Source organism: Schistosoma haematobium, chromosome 3 (genome assembly GCF_000699445.3).
Source record: "Schistosoma haematobium chromosome 3, whole genome shotgun sequence".
NCBI classification, from domain to species: Eukaryota; Metazoa; Platyhelminthes; class Trematoda; order Strigeidida; family Schistosomatidae; genus Schistosoma; species Schistosoma haematobium.
The window spans coordinates 42,678,226-42,694,128 of record NC_067198.1 but is presented as its reverse complement, the minus strand read 5'-3'; the positions used below and the strand labels follow the sequence as shown (position 1 = coordinate 42,694,128).

The 15,903-nt window shown below is 32.9% G+C and overlaps 1 protein-coding gene across 1 annotated transcript in view; it reads left to right on the top strand.

The window, feature by feature from the left end:
• The window catches only part of MAGI2 (Membrane-associated guanylate kinase, WW and PDZ domain-containing protein 2), a 42,325-nt gene extending 28,231 nt beyond the window's left edge, over nt 1-14,094 (top strand). The window contains exons 6-8 of the mRNA XM_051213919.1: nt 611-799; nt 8,603-8,676; nt 11,418-14,094. The gene's annotated coding sequence lies outside the window, so the exon portion shown is untranslated. The remainder of the gene's footprint in view (nt 1-610; nt 800-8,602; nt 8,677-11,417) is intronic.
• Nucleotides 14,095-15,903: the final 1,809 nt, after the last annotated feature.

The following is a 15,903-nucleotide window of genomic DNA, read 5'->3' as shown; positions in this document are numbered from 1 at the left end:
CTTTTCTTCCATGCCCAATTACCTAATTGGTAACTACTCCTGTTTGTGATACAAAGTGATAGAAATGCAAATCAGATATTTGGGATGTAAATGATCCCTTATATAAATTATGACAGCGTAAAAATCACATTGTATTCTCTATCCGAATATAACTTGTTCAGTATTAGGTAAAGTTGTGATCATATAAGTACGATTTGGCTTTGATAAATCGAATACCGTTATTTATTTATTATTAAGTTTCATCCCTTAAGAACGTAAAAATCCCTTAGTATATATCTTCAAAGCGCTACTCATTTTTGTGGTGGAATAATCAAGTAGGCGGTCTATGTTTAAACGTAGCGGATTGAGTTGAAATGGCGAATGAATTGATGGAAATGTAAGTTATCATAAACTATGGTGGTTGAAACGTTTGTCGTAAATGCCCACCTGTCGCCTGCGCGAACGTGATTTTTATTGTTACACTGGAGCCGTGTTGTGATCAGTTTTTGTGTAGTTTCAATCTTTGAATGATGAAATAATAAGATAAAATTTAATTTTAATAAGTAATTTTTTTCTATATCTGTTTAGGTGTCAATTTTTAAACAAACCAATGGTTTCGGCTTTACTTTAGCTGATCATATCCAAGGTCAACATGTGAAAGCTATCTCAGATCCAGTAAGATGTGGTCGCTTACGTGTTGGTGATGTCATTGTAGAAATTAATGATCAACGTGTAAAAGATATGCCACATGTGGAAGTAGTTCAAATATTGAAACAATGTCCAGTTGGTAAAGAAGCAAGATTACTTGTTCAACGTGGTGGTAAGTTCTCTGTGTATTACATTTTATAATTCACTATTGTGTTACTGCTCATCAGCTAAACATCTTGTATCATTTGTTTTTGGAAATTTATTGTTATCCTTAACTTAATTTCAAGTTTACTTACCAATTTATTTGTTTCATGAATTTTGTAATTAGTAATGATCAGAGTCTTCGATTCACCTTCACTATGTTACGGGTTTCAATTCTTTTGCATAAACTTCACCTTTAGATGAAGAGATAATCCTACTGTAACTATCACTTTATTTTGCACACCAAGATCACACATACAAACTAGCATTTGAATGATGAATCACATTTAGTGTTAGTAACATACGGTTTCATCATCAATTGTGACACTGTTTCGTTTTAGTCGAACTGTGATGTAATCATTATACGACGTAAATATCCCGACTCTCTTATCGTCAAGATTCATAGTTGACACTATCGATGAGGTTTTGATTAAGATTGAAGTGGATGGTCTGGCTCTTCTATTGCACACGCAACAACAAATGCAGGCGAAGACGACCAGTATGGCAGCAGCCTCAGCAACACTAGGTCTCAACATACACAAAGGGAAAATCAAGATTCTACGATACAACGCAGCATGCACCAATCGAATCATACTTGACGGAGAAGCTTTGGAGGATGTAAAAACCTTTACATATCTGGGCAGCATCATTGATGAACAGGGTGGATCTGATGCAGATGTGAAGGCGTGGATCGGCAAAGCAAGAGCAGCATATTTACAATTGAAGAACATCTGGAACTCTAAGCAACTGTCAACCAACTCTAAAGTCAGAATTTTCAATACAAACGTCGACACAGTCCTACTGTATTGGACAGAAACTTGGAGAACTACGAAAGATGTCATCCAGAACATACAAGTGTTTATTAACAGTTGTGTACGCAAAATACTTCGGATCCGTTGGCTAGGCACCATCAACAACAACCTACTGTGGGAGAGAATAAACTAGATCCTAGTGGAGCAAGAAGTCAGAAAGAAGTGCTGGAAGTGGGTAGGACACACATTGAGGAAGGCACCCAACGGAGTCATAAATCAAGCCCTTACATGGAGTCCTCAAAGCCAAAGGAGGAGTGGAAGACCAAAGAACACATTACGCCGGGAAATGGAGACAGACATGAGAAGAATGAACAAAAATTGGATAAAACTAGAAAGAAAGGCCCAGGACAGAGTTGGTTGGAGAGTGCTGATCGGTGGTCTATGCTCCATTGAGAGTAACTGCCATAAGTAAGTAAGTTTTTAAGTAATGACTTCTTCTGTAAGCATAGTTTGTTCAATTCTCAATACTTTTAATATTCAATATACAATCAATCAGTTGATCAACCAATAAATTATTTAGATCTTTTCTCTTGGTTATTCATTCAAACAATGCAGTTGAATAGAAATCATTAAACATTTAATCAACTGTTTGTGTTTATGAATGTATTTGCACCTAAAAAGTTCTATACTCTGTGATTTCGTGTAACTAAATGATACATTTCTTTTTTTATGTCTATAAAATAGACTATTTAAAGTTAATTACTATGACAATGTGATTTATTCAGTATTGAATAATACATCAAAGGGTATCATACAACAACAATCAATGATTTAGAGCTGACAAATGTCATTAACTTCATATTTGATTTATGGTACTATGGTTTTAAAGAAATTACAATACCACAATTACATAGTGTTGCAATGTTTGTCTGGCGTGATTAAAGTGGAAGACATAATGAAAAGTGCACTTAATTCACATTAATTCATGACCCTTTTTTCTTGTCATAAAAGCGATTAGTTTAATTCTTTATAATGTGTATCTGTCAACAAAAAAGAGTTATACGATCATCAGTTTCCATATCCACAAATTCGATAGGGTTACAATGTATTGATCTATTGGATTTATCATAACAATTAAAATTGAATTTTATTGCAATATCTTGAATTGACTGAAATTGGACATTAACAGCGTTGGATTTTTAGTCATTGGTTTGTAGTTGTGACCGAAGGTCCTGTTCTTCATTACCGGATGTCAGAGTCATGAATAGGGAATTTTTGAGGAACCCCTCACTGTGATGATACGGCTACCAATAGTAATCTGGCCGAGATCGATTCGTGATTTTAATTATGGAATTTCTGCAATCTCCTCCCTTGAGGTCACTTGGTTTTATCAACTCATCATCATCCAACCTATCAACGGATGGACACACATATTTATAGATTGTACAAAAATGACATTTGATTGTTCTAAAGCCTTCATATCGTTTGTATTTTATGTCAGTACATTATCTTTCAATATCCTGTGCTCCTTAATCAATCGGTTGGACAGAGAGTATGTTCAGTCTCATGACTAGTCCTCTATTTTATAACTTTGTCGACGTAAATTTTCACTCCTACGTGCATTGAAAACTTTACATTCCTCTAGGAACAGGAGATCCAGCTTGTTATATTTATGATCATTTATACGTCAGTGTCGTTAAATACGAATGTTTGAAGCTTTACCATGGCTTCCGACTAATTTACCATCTCGATGTGTGAATTTAAACTTGATTCGAACTGTGGAATTATATGTGAGGTGGGATTCAAACTCTACAAGGAACTATTCTTTAATATGCGTTCCAGAGATATTTTGCATCGATGTCACGATATTCTAGTCTTAGCCAGGGAAACCTGTTACCGGATTTCTAATGTTTAAGGTTTAAATATTTTTCTTTGAGAGTGGTATCACGTGACCTTGGGGATCATTTCATGAGCTTGAGTAGTTAATACTGGTGGTATATTTGGAAGGAGTTGAGAACAGAAGATGAGGATGAATGGTGGAAATGGAAAAATATTTGAAAGCGATTATGAACAAGAATAGTTTAGATGATCCATTTATCCAACAAAACGACACTTGTATATAGTGGTAGATTAGTTTTTGGAATTTCATCCATCAAATCATCGGTTCGGAACTCATCTAAATTCAGGCAGTCGGTTAGTTTAACTAGCCACGTTCAAGTTATGGCTTAAACATGAGTATAGGAATATGTACTTGGTATACGAGTTACCGTATTCAACAGGAATAGGAAACAGATTTTTAGAAGTCACACAACAGCTTATAACATAAACACTTGATTAACAGATTGCGTTTCTTGCTCACTATATCACAATTGGAAATGTTTTCACTATATTCTATCCTGATTACTGAAAGAACAATTTTTTCACTAATGTAAACCTACTGTATATGGATAGGAGTTTAGTTTTCTAGTTTTATGAATACAACTGATTAATTAGTATTCTTCTCCATCATTAGAAAACTACTAATCATATGAATCATGTTTTTCATTCAATCATTTGATCATACAATTTATCAAGTTTCAGCTTTTATTTTACAAATCGTTTTTCCATAATGATTGATTGTCTCACCGCCAATTTGTGTATATGACCTATGAATTTCCAGGCAAAATGTAAAAAATGCATTCAAAATTAACTCATTCAGAAATAAGATATTCTTGTCTAACCGATACTGTTTATTCAATAATAAGATGGAATGATTCAATATACCTATTAAAGTCTTCATCGAAGTTGGGTTAAATGGCGCCATCTTTTTCCAAAAAACAATTTCAGTTTAACGTATCTTTGAAATTTTTAGCAAAGTTAGGTAGTTGTTATTAGTGGAATACAGAACACGCGTTTTCTATTATTTGGGATCCTTAGATTGGATGTACTTGCATCCCAGTTCTGTAACTCACTCTGTGACTCGAATCCAATGCCTCACGTTTCAAACGGGGGAATTTGTTACTCATTTAGCTACTACTTAATACTTAAGTAGTTAAATGGAATTTTCAACACCAACTGAAGTCCAATAAAAAACTCCTGTCAGAATAACAGTAAACAGAGGTTGCTTCCAATGTAGGGATCGATCATATATTCTCATCATCTACTTGCTTAATTGAATTCATGACATACAGATGATATGTTGTAAAGATCACAATGCATACCAAGTACAATAATTTTGAATATCTGTTCTACTGAACACCAATTTACTGGTTGAATGTAATGATGTGTTCATCGTGAAACTCAAATACTCTCGATCTGATATAATGTGGATCAGTGGTCGTATACTGTTGAAAAATGTCTCAAACAAAAGTGACATAGTTGTCCAACTCCTTATCATTTCCAACCGCTTTTCAGGTAATGTCAGTTCATGATGAGAAGCTACTAATTGTACGTTACTGATTGTACGACAACTCCAAACAATCATCTTCCGTAAACGTTAGTCACTTGAATGTTCGTTTGACTTTCCATAGTTAAAGTATATTGTGTGATTGCCTATGTGGTGTGAGTGAATCGACTGAATGGAAATTGAGTAAAATGTCGTATATTCATCTATCAACAATGATCTGAATTGTGAGCATGTTTCTTTGCGACAGAAAAGTCATTAAAACAGTAAATATCACGAGATGTACTCGTTCTATACAAGTACAAATATTAATCGTATGTTTTAGAGTTATGAGGTTGATAATTGTGATATTTTTAAATTGTTCGTGTAAGCAAGGAAAATGTCGAAAATGTTAACCAGACATCAATCAAAACAATTCTGAGGTCAAGTGGTGTCTGGAATAAATACAGATTCACATTCAGCCTAAATCAGTCGATGTGAATGTAATTATTCACTATTTGAGTTTCAATTAGATCCTAATGTACTAAGCAGTTGGGTCACTCGTAACTCAATTATTGCGTACCATCTTCGGAAAGCTATAAATTTGTGTTGCATGTTAGTTCACATTCATTAGCTACGCGTACCGGCAATAATACAGGAACTGATGCTACACTTAGCTTTTGACCTTGCATCAGTCAACGCCACTACCCGTTCCTAACTTTTATGTCTATATTCATCCATTTAATCACTTTGCTAGATATTGATAACATAAGTTGATAGTTGAAGCTAGTCGACAGTAAATCTTAGACCTGAGTTTCGTGCTGTTTAGCACTCGTCAGCAAGACGTACTTATACTCCTGTGGTAACACTTACTTCTTGACAGATTCCTTTTCGTTTTGCCTACCTTAACCTTCAAAGAGGTTATCACTGTACTATTCGGGCCATATAGTACTTCTTATCTGGCGACGTATATCAGTATTATGTAAAATTGTTTATTTTACATTTGTTATTCATTCCAGATGAATTCCGTTGTAGATTATCATATATTTGAAGTTTTCACTAATGCACCAATTGCAACGATTTTATATTGTTTACATTTAGTTAGTATGTTTCATTGACGGCTGTGTGTTTTGTATAAATAGTCGGTATCCTTACTTTTTTTCAATGGTTCAATCAATAGATATGTGGTTATAGGTTTGTACTTTCAAACTTCACTCCACACTTAATTTTGAATAGTTTTGTAGTTATATTATTTACCAATGAAGCAACATATGTCGAAACCAGTTAAATAAATATGTATTTTTGGTGGTATTCATTTTTCCGAATTTGATGAAGCTTTTATTGTCATCATGAACAAGATCTTGAACTCCTACTTAATATAGAAGTGGTCTTCCTATTTATTCCACAAGTGCTGTTTTGGTTCATCTCAATGATCTTATTGAGAATGATAATGAAAGCTTCGGGATTCAGCCATCTAACTCAGAGAGCTCAATGCCACCTAAATTATCCACCTGAATTACGAATTTTCTCCATCATATGAGAAATATGTGAATTTTTTTAAAAAAATTGTTGAAGAACCGACGAAACAGTGAAATGAATCCAACCGATAAAATAAAATACATCCTCAGTCTATCTCTTTAAATACAATTCTTGTCACCGTTATGATCAAGTGAATTTTGTACGATAATTAGATACAGATTTTCACTCATGATATCCAAGCCGACAGTAAATTTAACTCCAATTCCCTATGTGGTGCGTGCTACTTATATTGATATAAGTAGTATATGACGCGAGTCAGGAATGTAATGTCTGGCAGAGGAAGATGGGGAAGATCAAGAAAGGAAGAGCGAGAATAGAAAGCAATTACTGTGGAAATGCAGGAATAACGAAGTTCGAGACAATTATTGAACATTTTGCAAATCAAGTATTATAGTATGGTTTTTCTATTTCACCTAGTAACTCTGTAATGGTGCGCTAAATATAATTCGGTTGTCCTCACCCGTGTTCTGTTCACTTCACCTAGAACCATTGTGTTTCATTAAAATGTGGAATATCATAATGGAAAGGCCAGTTTTTTTTACTTAGAACAATATTTTTTTTCGGAAAGATACCTCTTTATATCTTACATACAGATTCACTTTTCAATGGTTATTTAATTGAATTTAATTCATGATTGCATAAATGAATATCATACTGAACAACTGTCAAAATTGAATAAATTACATAATAGAATTACATACCAGGGGATACTGAAATAATCAATAAATGTAATTTTCACAATTCTACTATCACTTCTATTATACTGAATCTCAATCATAAATTACATCTGATTAGTCACATTTACAATGTGTTTAATTGTATATAAAGTGTTTTACATAAAGATTGACAGGCATAGTAACACTTTATTTTTTATAAATAGTTACCTAAATTTTTGTTTCTTTTTCATGTTTAGCTTCAAGATTATATCATACTTTTTTAATGATAATACAATAAACAGTAAAAGATGTTACTTGTTGTGAGTGTTGTACAGGAAACTGTTTTTCCCCCTTATTTTCAAATAGATTATATTGATCGTTTGGATTGAAATGAAGAAAAATAGCTTTAGTTAATTCGAAACATTTAAAATATTAATATCAGATGGGTTTTTGTGGAGATTGTAGTAATTTCAATTGTTAAGATCACTGCTGAGGAGTCCCACAATAGGACGAAACGGCCTTCCAGTGCTTCCAGGTTTTCCATGGTGGTCTAGCTTCAACTGACTCATGATCTTAACCATTGAAATTTAAAATATTGTAATGTGGCAATAATTTATTGTACAGTTCATAGTTCACTTAAACACGTTTGTCTCAGTCATTTATGTATTATGAATATATGTGTCTAATGTTATGGAATTCTCTGATTTTAGTGGTTCAATTATGGAGCTTTCATTGATTGTTGTTTTGATCAACATCGTCAGTGATTACGTATACATGTAGTTCCGCAATTGAATAATCTAGCTCAGAGAACTCAACAGTACTGATAATATCTATCTGATCTACTGATCTCCCTTATCATTTCATAATATATCTGTGTAATAAGTAGCTTTTGTACTTCATTTATCCATGTTTGATTTAATTTATACAAAGAGTAATGGATTTCTTGGCTTGACTACAGTAGATCTCAAATATCTTTGTTAGCCTGTGAGTAATGCCGAAGAAATATTGCCCAGAATTCACAGTCATTGTGTATGTCTGGTGCTATGTATGTCGTAGATTAAACCGATATCAATTGGATTTACTGTAGGCGTACCTTGAACCTTGTTATAAGTTGTTTGATTAACGCTGATGGGTAAGACTTTAAGCTTTCATTGTCCTTGAATAGAGCTTTGGTTTTGGGTAACCAAGAAAAGGAGTGATATGTTTTTAAATGTGCATTTATTCGCAACTGTGGCTATTCAATAATTGTATTTCTTCATTATGCATATGTTTTGATTGATTAATAGACAGACAGACATAATTAACATTGATCCCGACACAGATACGTGTTGGTGCAAGTTGTCATACTAGATTAACACAACAAGATGTCATAATTAACATTTATATTGATGGTGGTGAATATATTGGGCATTTCAATTTATCATAAATAATCCTATGATTTATTCTTTTCTCTACATAATTTACAGGTTTGTATACCTCCCCGTTATCATTACTGGATACTGAATTGCTTGAAATGAATTCATTGAATTTCAATGAACAGGTATGTTGATTTTTATGTTTTTATTACGATTAGCAACTTTTGTTTTTACAAATATTGAATGCCAAACTTACCAACTTATCAAATTTTAAATAATGCTAACCAATAGGTTTACCACTTAAAGTACTTTATAGTGTTTAATTGAGATCATAAACCGATTGATGTTGGACCGCCATTGAAAACCTGGAAGCACTGGACGGCCGTTTCGTCCTATTGTGGAACTCCTCAGCAGTGCGCACCCACGATCCCGCTCGCGGGACTCGAACCCAGGGCCTTCAGTCTCGTGCGCAAACGCTTAACCCACTGGACCACTGAACCAGCATCCAATGGTGTTTATGTCTAACCTCAAATAATCTACGAATTAGCGCGACCATCTCCCATTGTACTGAGGTAGATACTTGTCTCTACCCGACACGGATTAGCTCCACTGGTCACGGCTTCTCACTAAAACTCCGAGGATTTTCTCACGAAGCTTGATGATTTAAATCCAACAAGGACTCATTCATTCTTGTTTTGTATTCAAAATAAACATTGTAAAGCAAATTGTATAAAGAGAATTTCACCGGATAATAAGTACTATTTTAATATGGACTATGTATAAACCAGTCTTGGGTATTCGAATCTTTATCACATAATACTATACTGACCAATGGATTTGTACATAAATTATACTTAAATCAAAGTAGAATCATTTGTAAACTCATTAATGATCATATAAAGAATCCAGATATAAATGAAACTGTTGGACTTACATAAATAAAGTTCTTTGTATAATATTCTTTTAAACATTTCACCACATAGAACATAAATTCACTTGGTATTGTTTACTTGTATCTTCTCAGAGTGAACATCAAACTCTGAAATACAGATACATTCATCTGACGAGTCTCAGAATAGGATGAAATGCTCATCCTAGATTCTACTACTAGCTACTATCCATTTTTACTATATTTTTCAAGTTCTAAAAATATGAATACATTAAATAATCAACATTCACACATTCACATTTCATTTTTGTCTTGTTTATATTTATTCATGTTTTTATATAATTTTTGTTGTTGTTGGTTTAATGTACTTTCATCAATGTTCAATGATAATTCAGTAGGCAGTTATTTAGCAGTAGAAAATAAAAAGATATATGCTTATCAGTTTTTAATGTATAATTTTTTTTGGGGGGGGTGATGTCGGTTGATATATCCTTTCTGTAGTACAATTGTAACGTTATAACATATTTGTTTTTCCTGATCACTTATTGTCTCTTATCTAGTTCATTTCAATTGGCTTTTTCCCTGTATCTACTGTCATATATATTTAGTGTTTTCTGTTGTTGTTTTTTTTTGTACTAAAAGCTTTATTAGTCTATGTAAATGTTATCCTATTCTTTTTTTGATAAGGTGTTTATTTGTTCAATTATTGTAACTAAGCGTAATGTTTTGGTTAATATCATGCACGTTTCTAATTTTTTTTTATTTATTTGTAACATAACATAAAAATGATCAGAAAAATTCTAATTCATTCGAATGAATATTTGTATCTTTATGTTTGTGTATATGGATGATCGTTTTGTAAGTATGTGCTAATTTTTGGTTTGACTGATAACATTGATCCACGTAATAGTCAAAGCCAAAACTGCATATCCTAATCTAGGTTATTTTTGGCGTTGTCTTGATGATAGTTTAGTTATAATAGTTTAGAGTTTAGAAACTCATCAATGAATATAGTTTTTGTCTATCTTCATTAAATTTGTCCCATCACATCTGAGGGTTGTCAATGTTTTGATATTTCATTTTTATTGTCTTTGAAAGAGTTCTCAGATCCAGTTGTAAACTATATTGAGAATTCCAAAATCTGACAGTGTATGTTCAGGTTCGGTGACGATAATTCATTCAGTGGCATCATCTTGAAACACCGTTGGGCTGGTCATGTGTTACAAATATCATCTTAGTGACTTCCACGTCGTGCATCATTCATCAACACTGGAACTGGTTAGAGAAAACGGAGATGGTTATTTTATGACATGGTACCTAGGTACAAAAAAACTGTAAAGATTTGTTATCTGTCGATACATCGCAACTCTCTTGTTGGAGTTCTAGAAATGTTGCAACTCGGTTAGCTAATAATTAACTACTTTGGATTCAAGATATTGTGCGAGATATAATCATGCCCTTAATCAAAATACGCTTGGCTGCTATCGATTATAAAGGAAATACATTTAGAAGTATCGTACTGTTAAACAGTAATACTTCCTGAATCATTCAACATTTGGTTATCTTGATAGCTGATGACTAATTACCGATTCATACTTTCATGGATTTAAAAGACTGTTAATTAATGCACTCAAACTTTTAGATATTAGGTCACCGGTTCAAACTTAATTCCATTCAATTTTGTATAAATACCCTGTTAGCTTCATCAAGCCTCACATAAAAGATATGATTTCAGGTCGATTGCTTAGACTTTTGAGCCTCATTACTGAGCCACACTTAGTTTTTGTACCTGCTACTGGGTCAATATTTATGTGATAACTGGAGCAACAACCAACTGCTCAAATTTGCGTCTGCATTCGAAGCCTAATAGTTGGAACCGGATCTCTGTGACCTATTACACTAATTCTCCAGTATTATCATTCCTCATGTTTCTTACAATTTAATGTATCCAGTTAGTTTTGTTTTTAAGTAATTCTTTTGTTGTCATTTTTATAATTGTTTAACGGATTATTTATTTCACTTTTCCGCTGTTTTCAGCGTTATCGTGGGAACATAGCTAATCATCAGTATATAAATGGTAAGTTTATGTTCTTTTTCTAAATTCTTTCATACATAAACTTGTGTACGAAGCTAAAACTAAACGCTTAGGATAATGTAATGTAAGAAGTTTGCAAAGTATTTCATAAAATCCATATTACTTGTCCATATGATGAGATTAGCTTAGTTTTCATCTCCTACTACACTGTATACAACAACCATTTATCCCCTTCCTGGTGGTCTTTTTCAATCCAAAAGTATAAAAATATCTGCCTGGTGAAGTTTAATAAGGGAAATTATGGAAGATTGATTCAAGCAAACAACGATTATGTCCTTAAAAGTGGAATAAAAAAATTAGCATACATTTAGGAAAGTAACGAATCAATAGTAGGAGAGCATGTTTGGTTGTTACAAGAATGAAGGGCATTCAACCTGGGATAATCTTGGAGAACAAAAACACAACTTTCAGATTTTCCATTAAAAAGACAACGAAGTAGTAGGAGTATGTTCAGTGGATTTAAGATCCTTCACAGAAATATCAAAAGATGGCTACTCACATAGATCTGAAACCACACAATAGGATTTTTCCTCATGTCACTTTGAAGTTAAGTTGAATCGGGAGAAGGTTTCTTAAGTCTGAAGACGTCAGTTGTTAAGTCTGATAGTTGAATTAAACGATAATACTTCATTACAATCTATTATTTTAACTGGCGTGTGTGTTATAAATCATAGCGAAGACAGCCAGTTTGAAATATCACACGGATGATTGTTATCATGTTTGTTATGATGACAATCTGAATTGAATCCCTTTAGGAAATTAAGTTGTTGTTGTTGTTGTTATGAAGATTTGGATGGTGGCTAGCTGTTGAATTCAGGACGCGTATTTCGTCTTACTTGGGACTCACCAGTTGAATGTGCCTGCATCGCAAATCCGACGTCAACTCTGGGACTCAAACCCATTACTGTTCGCCTCAAATACTATTCTGTCCTCCACTTAGGTACTGGCTTGTTGTTTTTTCTTTCGCCTTGAAATATTATACTTTTATTCTGTATGTTTTTGTCGTCGTCACTTGTACTACGCCAAATAATAAACATACAAACATACATAAAACAGCTTAATATATAGATCATTAAGTAGTGTACTCATCTAAAAATTGTCATATTGTTTGCGTGTTTTTTTACTTAAAATGAGTTTGTTTACTTATCAAGATAATGTTATCGTAAATAAATGTGCTTTTGGTCATAGATTTATTGTACTAAGTTTCAAGAAATAGTTAAGAGTTTATTAACACGCATTTTAGTCTACATTTAATAGTGTCTTTCAGTGAAAAATTCATATTGGATAAATGTTTTATGCATTAAGCAGATACCTGATCACACATTGTTAACAGCACCTCAAACGTGAAAATAATCATCGTCTATTTCTTTCTTTAGTACTCCTAGAACCATAGCCTACTGGTTTAAGGATTTATCTTCCAATCATTAGGTGTCAGGTTCACATTCAGCTCAATTAACCTCGGTTTGGGCAACCAGTTAGTATCATTAATCCTGATATAAAGAGGACGTTTTAAAGCAACATTGATAAAACTATACTTAACAGTGATATTCAAATTCCTGACTACAATCTGATAAATTTACTTTAAACACTCAGACCCGAACTTCCTAACCGCTTTCTAGTTCACTGAAATCTTGCACCATTGAACCCTAAACAGAAAAAATGAGCATGAGGTGTGTGAGAAGCGTTGCTTCAAAGACTAACTTGTATACAGAAAACAAGGGCATTTGTAGTATTTTATGTGACCTTAGCAATACAATCCCCCGTCTTCTAGAATTTTCTTAGAGATTTCCAAGCAACATGGATTAGCCAAAGTATTTTCAACATTTCCCCAACCTTTCAAGACTTTTGGGGAATTATCTAGGTTTGTCTAACATGATATCTTTGATTATTCTTTATACAAGGGTTACATCTTAAATTCCCTGTTTACTTGTATCATTTTTCAGTTATCGTAAACGTTAGTTCTCATTTTCAAATTCGTTTTCATCAAAAAATGACTACTGTTTTATCATAGTTTACGACTACTTAACCCATGGTTTAGTGGTTAAAACTTTCGGCTTTTAACTACCAGGTCCTACTTTTGGGTTTTGCTCCACCTGCTTAGATTTGGCTAGTCATTATTTTCATTACCCTTTTACACACTAACTGTGGTTCAAAACCATGTACACGGAAATGTTTTTGCAGTAGAACTCAAGCACATTCAGGTTTCATGTTAACCCAGTCACATTGAGCTAGTATCCAGTAATTCGTACTATTGACTGCAGTTATTCACACCTATTGTTTCATACAAATCTTCAAAAACAACTACTAATCACAATGTTCATTACTTTATTAATAATGTGTTCTCTGAACTAAACCGATTAATTATGGAGCTTTCATTTTCGTACTTTACAACCTAGTAGTCAGTGTCAGATACACACTTCTATGTAGAATCAGCACTGACGATCTTATCCAGAACGAGAATAAAAACTTTTTAATTAGACCATTTGCCTATGAAATCATATCACAGAAAGCATCCAACTAATCTACAAGTTATCTTCATCATTTCAATATTGATTATTTTCTGTATTTTTATCTATTTTTACTACCTATCCATTTTTTTTCTTTATCTTTTTCTCTTATCATTTTATTACTTTACATTCTGGGGGGGGGTTCAAAATTTTATTATTTTATTTCGCTATTTTTTTAGCATTATGAAATATATATATATATATATATATATATTGTCTGGTTACATTGTTACTCTTAATCCCATCTAACTATTGAGCACATTTTTTCTGTATGAAAGATAAAATAACAGTATATAATGAGTTTCGTTTTCGTTTGCTTGTTTATTGGTGGTAGGTAAATATCCACATTAAATAGAGTTCCTTTAGGAAACCTAATCTCTAATTCAATGTTATCTTAATTATATCTGTGATTTTGCTGATTTCATATCTTCATTGGGTGTTTGTAGACGTGTACTCGCAAATACACACACACACGAGTACGCGTACATATCATCATCCAATTATTTTGTTTGTTTGTTTAAAGGAAAACGATTGTACAAAAATGACAATAAACTCAATAGTTTGTTATTTTATCCTCATTCTCATTATGGTTTCTATGCTAATTTATGTGTCTTATTTTAAAATGAGTCATTCACGGAAGATTTGTACTTGTTTGGTTGTTTTTTTTCTATGTTGTTAACTTGTTTAATTCTCTTTTTCTCATTCTATTTTCCTATGAACTAGGAATATTCTAGAAATTCTTCTCTTTAATTTAACCGTAAGAACTCTTCATTCATTTCTTTTTCGTTTTAAATTTTTATGTTTCTTCGGTTTAAGTTTATGTCTTTTTTGTTTACTTTTTATTTTCTAGTGGAATCTTTTATTTTTCTTGTAAAAGATGTTTGATTATTGGTTTGAGGGTGTTGGATAGATTAATTTTCATTGATAGATTTATTTCGCCATAAATTAATCTCATTTGGAGTACTACTGAAAACCATGATGCACTAGACAGTCGTTCCATCATAGTACGCCACTCCACAACAGTGCACATTCACAACCCTGCCATTGATCAAGTCTAGGATCTGTACTTCTTGTGGTGAACGTTTAATCCCTCTAACCAAACTACATTTAACTCTCTTGTAACGTAATTCATGATGTTAACGAATTTCCAGTGAAATGTCATGACTGGGGGGTGATCAAACATGGCAGGGAAATAATTATCACCGATAGCATTGGATCACGTGAATTAGTAGAAGTCGGGTGTTGGTTCAATTGTTTTAACAAATAGGTTCTGTTTTCGTCCCCTGGATGGGTCACAAGTACTCACTGCTCAGAAATTCCCATACTACAACGTATAAACTATAGATTGCTCTCTGGTTTTCAATGGTTTCCGCGACCGATATCGATATATGATGAGTTGAACCTCTTTTGTTTTACTCTTTAAGTGATTGGGAAGGTAGGCCATTGCTAAGAGGCCTAATGTCCTTCCGTTAATCGGAAACGCTTTTCTAAAGTCGATCCAGTGTTCATTATTTGCTTGTAATATATATATATATATATATATATATATATATATATATATATATATATATATATACCTCACGTTTATTCCCCATCAAATGCTTCGTTTTAGACTTAAATTTTAGACAAAGTTGATCTTGAAACCTTTCTTTCTTAGTTCTTCCCATATACTTACTTTCATTTATACATGTAAATACATAACTCCAATTGGCGGTAGTTAGAAGAGTACTAGTCCGCTAAGTAGTTGATATTTTAACTAGAATAAAGGCTCTTTCTTGTGCTACCCTCTTAATTTTCTTGTCAATTCACTTTTACCTAACATCTAACATGTACGGATATCTGATGAAGTCGGACTTTTTTAACCTACGATTAGAAGTTAAACATGATATGCTTTTTTAAAATATACACCTTCTATAAAAAT